This window comes from Nannospalax galili, unplaced genomic scaffold (genome assembly GCF_000622305.1).
Source record: "Nannospalax galili isolate Female #2095 unplaced genomic scaffold, S.galili_v1.0 scaffold1484, whole genome shotgun sequence".
Taxonomy (NCBI): domain Eukaryota; kingdom Metazoa; phylum Chordata; class Mammalia; order Rodentia; family Spalacidae; genus Nannospalax; species Nannospalax galili.
In genome coordinates this window covers 216,461-230,441 of record NW_008351512.1, presented here as the reverse complement: position 1 = coordinate 230,441, position 13,981 = coordinate 216,461, and the positions used below count along the sequence as shown (strand labels likewise).

The following is a 13,981-nucleotide window of genomic DNA, read 5'->3' as shown; positions in this document are numbered from 1 at the left end:
GCACCGTGTTGTGCAATGCCCGCAGAGGTCAGAAGAGGCTGTCGGATCCCCTGGGACTGGAATTATGGACAATTGTTAGCTGCCATGTGGGTACTGGGATTTGAACCTGGGTCTTCTGCAAGAACAGTCAGTGTTCTTAACCACTGAGCCATCTCTCCAGCCCTGGGTATATACAATTCTAATTAACATAAGTTGATGTCTGATTGTTATAAAATTCATAATTTTATGCTGTGACATAACTAGCCCCAGTCTAAATACTAATTAGTGTTTATTTAGTGGGTTCATTAAAATTTTTGTGAATGTATTTCAAACTATAAATCTACCATATAATACCAGCTTGACCTGCTTCGGTGTTAGTATCACAAATCCAAGCACAGCCTTTAACTCTTGATTAGATTGTCCCCAAATTCCCAATTCAAGGCATTGTACTACCTTTGCATTCCAATCTATTCTCTTGATCTGACCTATTCTTCTCCAGTTCATAGCCTCTGCTCTTCCTTCACTATCTTTAAAGCACGTTCTTCATGTTCTTCCTGTACCCGTTCTTTCTTTACACTAGTAAATAACTTGTCTTGTAATTAGTTGTTTCATGTTTTTTTTTTTTCTCCTCTGTAAGGAATGGATCCACCAGCCCTTGAATACTTCATTTCATTCTGATTCTTAGCACTTTGTCATTATTTCTTCATGGAAAAAAATAAATGGGAAGGTAGGAAGGGTGCACTGAAGTGGGTGAGAGGAGCAAGTAAAAAAGTACACAGACTTTCCCATATCAATAATTCTATTATTAGCATAAAGGCTCAATTCTCTCTCTGGTTGGTTATACCTTTCATTACCTTCACCTCTCCCTTCTGAGAAAATATTAACTCCAAATTCATTAATTCTCACTACTTCTCATTACAAACTAATATATAATGCTGGGGTATGTACGTACGTATGCATGTATGTGTAAATATTTATATTTGCTTGTCTGTCATATTGGCCAGTTTGTGTTTCTGTGTGATTTGCAATCTTCTGGAAGAAGCTTCTCTGGTGGGAAGTTAGAGATGCATTAATCTGTGGTTATAATAAGTTACTAGGAGTCAGTTTAATACTATATCCATTTAACAGGAAGAACAATAGTAGGCTCTCTCCTACTACCTCTGGTCTGTCTAGTCATATATAACAGTTTAGCCCTTATAACAATTGTAGATATGGGCTCCATATCTACAACAAACAAACCTGCATAGAACACTAATGACTAGAAAAAAAGAAGAAAGAACTAGCTATACTTTTTAATAGTATTTCTGACTATCCTCTCTTTTTAGCACTGAGAAATTAGGGTTCTCCAGCCCATTTGAAGGTTTAGGCACAGCCTCATAGTGTGTCAGAGTTGGATTCTAGGGCAAAAGAGCTGTCAGTTTTTCTTATTATTAGCAGGGCTTTCTTTTTTTTAAAAGCAACTTACAATCAGGAGCAAAATAGATTTTCTATTATCATTATTATTTCTTTATTAGTCTAGCTGATCCTTGTGGTCATCAGACTATTTTTATCTCTCTGACAAATGCCTTTGAAAATCAATTTATAGGAGGAAAGATTTGTTTGGATTTCTGTTTCCGAGGTTTCTGACTATGGTATGCTGGCTCTGTAGTTTCTGGGCTATGACAGGGAGAGTGACATGCCGGGGACGACGCTGTAGAGCAGAGCTGCTCATGCCATGGCAGGAAACAGAGAGCAGGGAATATGGACAAATGATCTATTTTTAGAGGTATTATGACCTGCTTCCTTTAAGCCCACTCTTACTTTTTACCACCTCCTGGTAATGTCATCATACTATGAATCCATCCAGGGATTAATCCATTAATTGCTCATACATAGCCTTCAGGATACAGTCATTTCCCCTAAAGGCCATCATCTCTCAGCTATTCTCCAATACATGAACCTGTGAGTCACAGGTCATAGTCAAACCATAGCGATACTCAATGTTAACTACTGGATTGAATCGAATCTGGTGTAGGAAAAAATTTTGGTTTTATACCACTATAGTTTACATCATACAACAATGAAATTATTTAATAGATTTAAATTTTCCTTTAAATATAGCAGCTACATACTGGACAAAAATTTTACAAAGTAAAAAACTTTTAAGAAGGTTTTCAAGTGACCATTAATGTAAGTTTTCAAAACAGAATCCTGTTGTCTTTTCATGTTTTTAGTAGTAATTTAAGTTTTCTCCAAAGAAAGCATTTTTAGTGGCTGAAATAATGGATTAGAAATACACAGTCCAAAACAAACACATTAGATAGCAGAACGGTATGTGCTCCCCAACCTGTTCACTATATTCTTATACAAAATTGTGAGAGAATATATAAGTATTTTTCTTCTCTAAGATGCCTTCCTAGTTCGAGACTTGCAGAAAGGTAACATTATTTGATATTTAGCTCTTTACTTGTTGAATTTTTATATTGTTAATGTGGTTTCGTCAGTCTCTCTGCTGCTTGATTACATGATTCTCAAGAGCTTTGGACAAAATGAGAACAATTTCTTTCACAAATTTCTGTAAATATTTTTTTAATGAAATTGAATAGTTGCTTCAAAATGTTTGTTTAGTTTTTATTTTCATCTCCAACAAATAATTACAAAATGTCATAAAAGTCAAATATATTTCCTCATCATAGTTCATTATATAGGTCACTAGAGATCCTTGAGAACAAGCCTGTTGAAAAGTCTGTGTCACAAGGTGGCGCCCATGTTTCAGATATGAGACTTCTTCCTGGCATTTCTCCTTTGGGGGATAATCTAAACTGTTTGAAACAATTTGTGAATATATAACATTACCTTAAGGATTTCAGGTAAACATTAAAAGAGGTGCATCCACAATTAACATTGCCTTATAACTACGATTTTTGCAGACTATCCCTCACACCTTCTCCTCAATGTCTATGAAGCTTTCTGTCTCAAGCAAGCAGCTTTGATTGAATTTAGATATCCTAATCCAATCTAAAGCCCTTAGGAGAAAAGTAATCAGACAGACCTATTTCAGTTCATAATACTTCCATTTTTGGCTCATTTCTTTAGTGACTTGTGCAGGGAACAATTGATCCTGTATCACAAAATATCACTATTAAGATGTGACAATCCACTTTTATTCATTAGTTGTTGGCTTAGTGATAATGATTACTTTTAAGAAGGAGGAAGAAAATGAAAAACTGTAAATTGGCATTTTTGGAAAGAAATCAGGGCACAGGTTTGTTAGCAAAGTGTATCTCATACAAATAAAGTGGAAATGAAAAATGAGCAAATAATGCATGTCTACATTCTCTGTAATAAATGCATATTTAGGTTTAATTTATCTATATGTATAGTCCACTGTTCTGTAAGTATAATCGTAGTTACAGAGCGTTATTTTCTTTCCATAAAAACAGGACTCTTAAAGTATCTGAGTTACAGAAGTCAAAGGTGAGAGGGGATGTTCATTAAGTATGCTGAAAGACTAATAAGGATAAGGTTTGTCAAAGGCAGGCAGTCACCTTCACAACTAAAAAAGAAAAGAAAAAAACACTACAAACATAATTCCACCTGTACTTTACAACTGATACAGAATCAACGTAAAATGGTCTTAGGGAGAAAAGCACCATAGCTTTTAAGTTTAACAAGTTGTATTTTATTAAAAAATCATTTAGAACCCAAACGATCAGTGGATCTGCCTGCCATTCATAAATACGTTATTCATATATCTTTAGATAAGCACACATGAAAAGACTATCGATGTCCTCTTATTATACATTCTGTAATTAATCTTCAATGAGCCAGTCTTTTGAGAACTCTTTTCATCAGCTACATGGAAATGGAAAAAAGGAAGAGGAGTCTCTGTGATTGCGTATTTGTAAATGGAAAAGAAATAAAAACAAAGAAAGAAAACCCAAATTCTCAACTTAGAGATTACTTGCTGTTCTAACTCTAATCAGAAAATCTCTTCATAGAGGCCCCTCCGCCACTCAGTTTTCTCTCTTCCACTTGGCTAGAAACCCAGTCGACTAAGAGACACTGTTTAGTTCATCACTGCATGGCTGGTGTTTGAAACAGTTAACACACATTAGGGCTCTAGATGAACATCTGTTTAATATATTAGTAGATTTTCACACATCATGGATATACAAATACAATTATTTTCCTCTTAAAGTCTTGGGCTGGAGAGATGGCTCAAAGGTTAAGAACACTGGGTGGTTTTGCAGAAGACCAGGGTTCAAATCCCAGCACCCACATGGCAGCTAACAACTGTCTGTAACTTCAGTTCCAGGGGATCTGACAGCCTCTTCTCTCCTCTGAGGGTATTGCATGATGCAGGTGCACTTACCTACATTCAGGCAATACACGCATACACATAAAATAAAAATAAAAATAAAAAATATTTTTAAGAAAATATGCAACCTCTGGTAGACAGAAATTTTGGATTCTATTATCAGGAAATTTCTGAAATCTGGATTTATCTAGCTGAATACAAAATTTTGATGTTCAATCTTATTTTTCTCTAACCCATCTATAAACATAGTATATGACAAGCGCAAGTTTGAAGACTCAGAATATTTGGGCTGTGGCTAACACTGGCCTTATCAAATGGCATTAGCTTGGTAAATTCCACATATGTTATTTTTGAAATTGGCTGTAGTCATACTAAAACTCAGTTTTCCTATTACAGTACGTTCTATTATTTCCCAAAGTTCCTGGCTGTGAGGCTAAAACAGCCACCTCTGACTTCTCAAACTAGACATGCTTTTCCCCAAGGCAGCAGCTTAGTGCCACAGCCAACGTATCCGTGGAGGAAGGGGCAGAAATGTACAGCTGGAGCAGTGCAAGAGCTTCCATCTTGGTCTCAGTCTTAGTAGGGCTGCTTGCCTTTTTCTCTGCATGTTTCTGTGGACAGAGTGAGTTTAACAACTAACCATGCATCGTGAGATTATAATCGAAATATCTTTGCAGGTATGCTCCATAATGTGCCATAATTCTTTTAAAATAAATGTTCTATCTTTTTACTGCTCAAACGTACTGTTCTATGCTGTTGTTCTTTTCTGTGGCTTCACATCATCAGAAACTACCTATGATAGGTATACAGCTTGATGCAATAGCCTAACATTGATCATGTGTAGAGCTAGTCACTGATACATTTGTTGAGTACCTGTTTTGTGCCACATGATGTGCCCAGTGATGGGAATCACAGCAAGACAAACTGAGGAGAAAAACTGATAAAGAAGTGTGGTGTAGGGAGTGTGATGAAAGGGTACACTCAGGCTGGAAAGGGAACTTGTGTGTGGTATTTATCTGAACCTGAACTCAAAAGAATTTTTGTTGTTGTTTGTTGTTGTTGTTTTGAGACAGGATCTCCCTGCAGCCCCAGTTGGCTGAGAACCCACTATGTGGACCAAGCTGGCCTTGATCTCACAGAGATCTGCCTGCCTCTGCTTTCTGAGTGCTGGGATTAAAGGTGTGCACCACCACACCTGGCCAGGAGTTTTTCTTGTATAAAAGAAAAAGTTCATGGATGAGATGGATTCAACAAGCTGAACAGAGGGTAGAACAGGCATAAAGGGAAACTAAGTGTACCTGCTGCCTCGTGTCTACACAGAGCTTTCAGACATTTATGTAATATGCTGTGTTAATAATGGACAATTTGAGAGTATGAATTACACTATTCCTGGAACATGTTCACCCCTATGTTCATCTCTATTGCCCTTCCCAACTGCTTTTTATGGATTCTGTCATATATTTGTCATATATTTTGAACCAAGCTTGTGTCTCAAATGTCCCTCAGTGTAAGGTGTGAGTCCATCCACTGAAGCCTGGTCAACCTATCTAGTGTGACTCCCTTAAAAATACAAAAACAAAAACAACCCCCTCACATCCAGTAGTCAACAGTTGCCAATAGTTTCTCAGCTAAGGTTGGGGGTTTCTTACCCATTCTCCACTTATTTGCTGGATTTTTATCTTGTTTGAGCTTGCATGGGTCTTGTGCATACTGTCACCATTGTTATGAGTTTATATGACTAATTTACTGCTGACTCGTCCAGTCTTTCTGCCCCCTGTTCTGCGATGGTCCCTGAGCCCTGGATGGCAGAAGTTTCACATAGGTGTCTTACTCAGGGACACACACTCTGAGATCTCTTATTATCTGTAGTTTGACCAGTTGTGGTTTTCTGGGTTAATCGCCATATGTTGCATGAAGAAGCTTTATTGATGAAAGCTTAGAGATGCATTAATATACTTTGTGCCCCCTGTTCTTCTATGTTCCATGAGCCTTAAGCATAGAGTTTGTGTTGTAGATGTGTCACTTAGAGCTGGGCTTCTCACAGATACCCATTCTGTGCTCCAAGTCCAGTGTCCAAAATATGGCCTGACTTCAGCAATAGGATCTTACCTTCAAGTTCTGGGAGGTATTTAAGTGCTGTGGCAATAGCCTGTGTTGTTTTGGATCTCTCTTGGACTACTCTGATCAACAACTTGAAGGGAGGTTTTTCTTGCATGTCACTGTGGTGGGTTTTTGTTGCTGTTGTTGTTATATAGTCGTCAGCTATATGCATACAGGCATACATATTTTGTGTTTTTCCCCCACAGGATTTTAAACTAATAAATTTCCTCTCTTATTTTTCATACCCCATAACTGTTATTAATCTTTCTTCTATCTCTCCCTGTATAACTTCTTTCCTGAATCTATTTCTTGTAGCGTAGAGCCTATGTTTTCTTCTAACAGTTTCAGGTTTCACATTGAGGTCTTTGATCCATTTGGAGTTGACTTTTTTGCAGGGTGGTAGATAGGGTTCTAATTTCATTTTTCTATGTGTGGAGACCCAGTTTTGCCTTCACCCAGAATTCACTATAATAGAAGGTTGTTGACGATCCTGTCTCTGTCTTGCTTCCAGTGTGTGTTCTTGACAACTTTGTCAAATGTCAGGTGGTTGAAATGGTGTGCCGATGGGGACAGGGGTAGGCAGGTCCTAACTAATTAGGGTAAATGACTTTTGTATTTAAGATAAAATGTGCCCTTAGAAGAGTGGAATGTGGTGCACACCTTTAATCGTAGCCTTCCAGCGACAGAGACAGGTGGATCCTTGTTAGATTGACGTCAGCTTGGAATACATAGTGAGTTCCAGAACAGCTGGAGCTACAGAGAGACCCTGTCTCAAAATAAGTCAATTAAATTAAAGTAACTTTTTAAAGCATGCTTTTATTTTCTTTTAAAAATAAAATATTTTAGTCTCACTGGCTAGGAGTTAATATTTCCCACGTTTATTGTAAGACATTCTATCAATACATTTTATTTTTCATATACTTTTAAAGACACTGTTTAAAATGTACCTGTCAGCTATTAGATACCTTTGAGGACATTAGAATGCATTGAGTAATGAAGAAAAATATTTTTTGTAAGTTTATCACAAGCAGATTTTTGTTCAAAATATAAAGTGTTTAATATGAACAAAGTACAACTATTTTCAAGCTGGGGGCGGCTTCCTTTCCCTCTCATGAGTCATGCTCACATTTGTCATTGCTGTTATGTATTAGAAAATGCTTTCCCTGCTGTAACTGCATTTTTTTTCTGTAAAATAAGTGAAGGGAAAACTATAAGGAGAGAGAAGTAAAATTATATTTACATTCTGAAGAACTCTGTTTCTGTACATTATTGTTGATATGTGGCTACAGTATCATCCAGTCTTAATTTCTGGCAATAATATAACTCAATAGAAAAGGACTAGAATTAATGTTCAGTGGAAATATTAACTTACCTTTCTCACCCATACCTATTAATACACCGATGAAGCCAAGTGAATGAAGTATACACCCAAGAGTATTTGCCTAATGATTACCTTAATAAGTCTTAAACAAAATCATATGAAATAGAACATAGCACCCAGAGTTACTATAAGAGAAAAATCTGAATACATGACCATATAGATTGTATAAAACATTCTAAGATACTGTAAGATAATTATGAAGATGTCCCTAAGATTGATCTTCTGAAATAGGTACATGTGTGTATGATGGGGTAGTGATTGAAGGGATTAGCTTATGTCACATGCCACAGTTGACTTTAAGATTGAGATATTGTTTGGAGTGGACATATTCTAGCACAGAAAGTCTTAAAAGAATATTGCTCTCCATGAAGGTAGATTTCACTATAAGAAGAGGATGTCAATGTGGGGAAAGTTTTCCACTGCTACCATTGCAGATGGAGAGGACACATGCCAGGGACATGGGAAAACTTCAGCAGCACAGAGCAGTTGTGGTCTGAGCTCTATTTCTACAAGAAACCTAGTCCCCTAGAACCATATGAGCTCAGGAGAGAATACTAAATGCCCATGAGGATGGAGCAAAACTAAAACCTGGATTTGAGATGTTGAACAGAAATTCCAGATGTACTGGCCTCTTGACATACAGAGAAGTAGAATAACAAATTCAATGTAAACCACTGCATGTGCAATAATTTCTTGTGCAGGAATCCAAGTCTAACAGGATCATGAAGACCAGTCTGAAAAATCAACCTGAACATCCTCTTCGACAAGCTCTCCAGCCTCTAAAGACCTGTGGGCATCTCTGTTGGTCTTCCACTTAAACACCATTGTTTCCTATCTTATGATAATAGCATTTAGAGAGCACCTTCACTACACAGTTCTGATACACGGTTATTTCATTCGTCTCGCAGATCCCATGATGATGAGTCCTGTGAGGAGCTGAGAACGTGGCAAGATCAGATTTTTATGTGAACAATTTTCTTAGCTGCAGAGTGGAGGAAATCTTTAGTGAACGCAGGGTAAACCAGTTAGTGGTTTATGTTAGTGGTGCAGGCAAAGGGTGGTAATAGTTTAGATTAGAAAAATAATACGGTTCAGGAATGGTGGCACACGTGTTTCATCCCACCACTCAGAGGTGGAGGCAGGTAGATCTCTGAGTTCGAGAGCAGCATGGTATAAATAGTGAGTTCCAGGCCAGCCATGGCTATATAATGAGACTCTGTATCAAAATACAGGAAAAAAGAAAAGAAAAGAAGAAAAAAGAAAAAAAAAGAGTAGAAAGACTCAGAGAGGGACCAACAGACAAAGAGATACTAAATAGAGGGCAAGACTTTGATGAAGATTTCATAAAGGAAAAGCAGCTATAAATATAATTCTCAAGTTTCTCGCTTGTATTTGGAAATTGGTTCTGTTGGTTGAGTTGGAACCATTTTCTTTCAATTTTCTCCCTAAACTTAGAAAGAGGGCATGGTTGAAATGAAAGATGCCAAGCTCATGGAAACCATTAGGTATTCATAATAGCAGCATAGACATCGGGAAATTCGGAAACAGCATAGTGAGGCCTATCATCTGCTGAAACTCGTGAGCATTTGATGTTTCTGAACTATATTTGTGCCCTTATACTCATCGAATTTCACCTGTTTTATCTTTGAGGGAAGGAACAGCTTTCTCTCTACTCTGGGAAGATTCATGCCACATTTCAACTGCATTTTGCTGTTTTTGCCATTTCAACAAAAATGACCTTAATACCCAGATTAGAAAAAAAAATTCCGAAATGTATTGCAGCTTAGGTCATTTAAAATTTTATACTGTTGATGATAAAACCAATCCCTAATCATTTAAGATCAGTACACAGTAAACAAATAGAAACCATCATAGATCCATTGTAAATGATACAATTGGTGATTTCTTGCATTTTAGGTAGTGTGTTACTATAGACTAGGTTGATAGCTACCTTTATTTCTTGCATTTTAGGTAGTGTGTTACTATAGACTAAGTTGATAGCTACCTTTGACATTTTGAGGTTTATCCGCTTTTTTTTTTTTAAATCACTTTGAAGAAAAAAGAAAATGTATTAATAGTTATAGAACACTTATTCTTGTGAATACCACCTGATTATTTCTTCAATTCACTTAAATTTTCTAGTGACAAACCTTGAGAAAAAAACAAATGCAAAGGTATAAATGAAAAAAATCCCTGTTCATAAATAAAAGATTTCCTTTACCTGTATGTCTATAGATATGGATCAGAAAGTGAAACTAACAAACTCAATGAAATGCATTATAGAAATTGTGAAATGGTTAAATGAACACTAGTGAGTAGGAATGAAAACCTGGATAAAATTTGGAACTAGTGGGTCTGGATAGATGGCTCAGCAGTTAAGATCACTGGTTGTTCTTGCAGAAGACCCAGGTTTGAATCCCAGCACCCACATGACAGCTAACAACTGTCCATAACTCTAGTCCCAGGGGATCCAACAGCCTCTTTTGACCTCCACAGGCATTGCATGACACGGGTGCACTTACCTACATGCAGGCATAACATGCATACACATAAAATAAAAATAATACAATTTTAAAAAATTCAAACTAGCTATTAAATATTCTGGAGTCCCAAATTCCTGGTAGCACTCAAAATTCAGGATGGAAGTGTACTAGAGTTATTAAATATAGTCCTCAGCTCTTTGGGTACCTGCATGCTTCCCTGTTTCTTTCTACCACCGCCCCACAAGATAACTATGCAGCCAGTATTTTTTTCTAACCAGAATATGGCAGATATAGTTAATATTTCTACTGTTTTAAAAAAATATTTTAATCGATTCTTTGAGCATTTCAGACCACGTATTTTGATCAAATTCAGAGCCCTTCTCTTATATCCATGCCTACCTTACTACCCTCCACCACACAACCAGACTTCACGCTCCCTGTTATTATTTTTTTAAGGCTTACTGAGCCTAATTTTGTTACCTAAATGCTCGTCATTTTGGTCCACCCCCTGGAGACTAGTCAACTTACCAGCAATCACACCCTTAAAGAAAACTGCCTCTCCCTCTCCCAGCAGCTATCAACCGACATTAATTCCTTAGCTAATGCTGTGGCTTCTTGCCTACCTTTCTCTTCTACACTGGGAATTTGACAGGCTTGAGCTTCATACATAGCTAGGTCTTATGCATGCTATCACAACTGTAGTAAGTTCATATGTACAGCTGCCCTGCTATCTGGAAAATGGTTTCCTTGTAATCATCTACCATCTCTGGCTCTTACAATCTTTCTGCACCCCTCTTTCAAAATGATCTCTGTGCCTTGTGAGGAGAGAGTGTGATATAGGCGTCCCACTTAGTGTTGAAAACTTGACCAACTGCAGAAGAACATGTAAAATATACTCTATTTGAGCATATCCTAGCTTTAGCAATCAGCATTTCAAAATTTAGGTTCCTACGTTGCCATCACTCAAATTTTTCTCTGCTATTACAATGTGAAGAAAATATGACAGAATGTCATTTCCTGTGTAAGAACTGCTCAGTTGTACCAAGAGTTGCAAAGGCACTGTCATCTTTCATTAGCTGAGGTTTCTAGTGAACAAAGCATAATATAATAGTTATATACATAAATCATAAAAACAGTTCCAGAAAAGATGGAAATTTACAGTTTATTTGATTTCAATAAGCATTTAGTAGTATCAATTACTGGGTTGGAAGAATGTCTGGCCTCAAAAATAACTTTCTAACTAGTTTGAAGGCTTGTGAAGTACACTGGACCTTTGCAGGACTGAATCAATTACAGTTCTTTATGTTGCAAAAGCACATGTCAAAATTAAGATTATACCAAACTAAAACAAAGCTTATTTGAAAGACATTAAACTATCTGATGGAATACAGCTTTTCCGAGCACTGGCTCAGGGACTCAGTAGTCACAGACTCGGGTTCTGTGGGGTCTGTGTCTCCTCTTTTTTCCATTAGCTTCAGCTTTCTCGTTCTTTGCCAATAACTTTTTTCCCCTAAATGATAGAAAACATAGCTGTTCACAGCTTTATAATTTAGAATTTATCAACACTCAATAATCTTTGGAAAGACACCAATTTCTATAACCATCAACTGTGATTAGAAATAAAATAATTTAAGTACAGAAAAGTAGAAATCGTATGCAACAAAACATTGCTCCCAGGGAGGGTCTGGGGGGGATTTGGTGGAAATACCTGAATTTGTTTCCTCTGTGGAGACTGTAAAATTAAATCTTTGAATTATGTGACTCCTGAAATACCTTCCACTTCTTCATATATACTGCTTTCAAAGTTCCTGAATATGTTTGCAGATACTGTAGTTTGTTACTTTGGGAGGTCAGGGGGAAATATAAATAAATAATAAGGTGTTCTGTGATAGGAATCTATCCAAAGTTCAGGACTGTAATGTGACATTTTTGAGCATATATTCTAAGGTGACAGGCCATTAATATGAAATTTTAATAAGGAAGGGAATAAAAATCAGATGATATCAGTTCACATTAAATGTGTCTTTGCTGTGTTGTCATACTGACATTATGGCAAAGTGAATTGAACCGAAGAACAGGACAAGTTTTGTGTGAAATCAGAGTATTTCTCAAAGTTGGTATTTCACATTTTAAAGTTCCAGATGATTATAACATTTTAAAATTTATCTTTGCAACCTTCATACTTTATAATAATAACACCTAGAAATCTGTGGAGTTTTCACCTTGAAATTCCAGAAGAATTATATATTAGGGGTAGACATTATACTTAGTAATTATTCACTGTCATGTGATTACATTGTGCAGTGATCAGCACAGCATACCTTCGATGTAGACAGGATTAGTCTTTCTTACTTCAGTCATACCAAAGCTAGAGAAAATGACATAACAAACCCTTTCTGTATCATCCCTCAGCTTCAGCAATGGACTTCATAGGACCCTCTATACAAGTTAATCTCAAAACTTCCAGTGTATATCGCTAAGATATAAAGATTTGGTTCATTTAAATATTACTATCTCAATATTGCATCAAATACTTAAAGTATTATTTTTGTTGTTGTTGTTGGGGTTTTGAGATAATCTTGCTATAGTTAAATTCAGACTGGCTGGGAAATCATATAGCCCAATCTGGGCTCTAATTCTCAGAGGCCCTTCTGCCTCAGCCTACAAAATACTGGGATAAAAGGTATAAACCACTATATCTGATTTGGAAAAATGCTTAAATTATTTTTAGTAGCCTGAAATGTTTCATTATTAATGATTCATTTGTTAAAAATGCTTAATGTGAACTGAATATTGCTCTCAATATTCATATGTCACAGTATCAGTTCCCAATGAGATGGCATTTGGCAGTTAAATATGTAGAGGGAGGAGCTCTCCTGAGGGTACTATTGTTCTTATAAGGCTAGGAAAGAAGGGGATTGCTTCCTCTCTCTCCTCTCCACTTGTGAGGGCACAGTAAGATGGGGCCATTTGCAAAACATGCACTGCCCTCCCCTGGCACTAGATCTGCTGGTTCTTTGATCTTTGCTTTCTCAGGTTAGATTTGTTTCTTGTTTAAGCCACTTGTCTTTGTCATTCTGTGACAGCAGCCTAGAGTAACGAAATACCTTTTCAAGTTGAATCGCCAAACAAGTAAGTCTCATAATGATTTGGATATTATAACCCCTGCTCCAGCAAGGCTCATGAGATGAGGGCTGCATCCCCCAGATGATGGTGTTATTAAGAGGTAAATGGATTACAATGGCACTGGAATAATCGGTGGGAAAATCAATTGATGGGTTCTTCATGAACAGACTGTTACTAGAACCTATTTGGAGGAAATAGGTCATGGGGAGAATCTCTCTGAGTGGAATGCAGTTCGCACTTGCTGTCTCTTTGCCTCCCTTCTGCACCGAGGTGCATCATTTTGTTTTACCAATATATTCTGTTCTGTTTCATCTTACATGGGTCCAGAAGTAGCAGAGCTAAATGACCGTGGATAAAGCCTCTGAAATCAGCACTCAAAACGAAAACTTTCTTCCCTTAAAGTTGTTATGTCAGGTATTTTGTCAAACAAACAAAGGAAACTGACTAAAACAAGTCAACAGGATGAAATGTAGCCATGTGTATGACTAAAATGATTTTTTGCATTTAAATATAACAGATCATAGTAGATCATGTACTGAACATTGTATGTAATTATGCAATTAAATTAAAATAATATTTTGCAAAGAGAAGCTCTCCAAGCTCATGTTCACA

General features: G+C 36.9%; 1 pseudogene; it reads right to left on the bottom strand.

Moving 5' to 3' along the window:
- Positions 1 to 13,981, bottom strand: part of LOC103746310 — a 131,148-nt pseudogene that overhangs the window by 36,167 nt on the left and 81,000 nt on the right.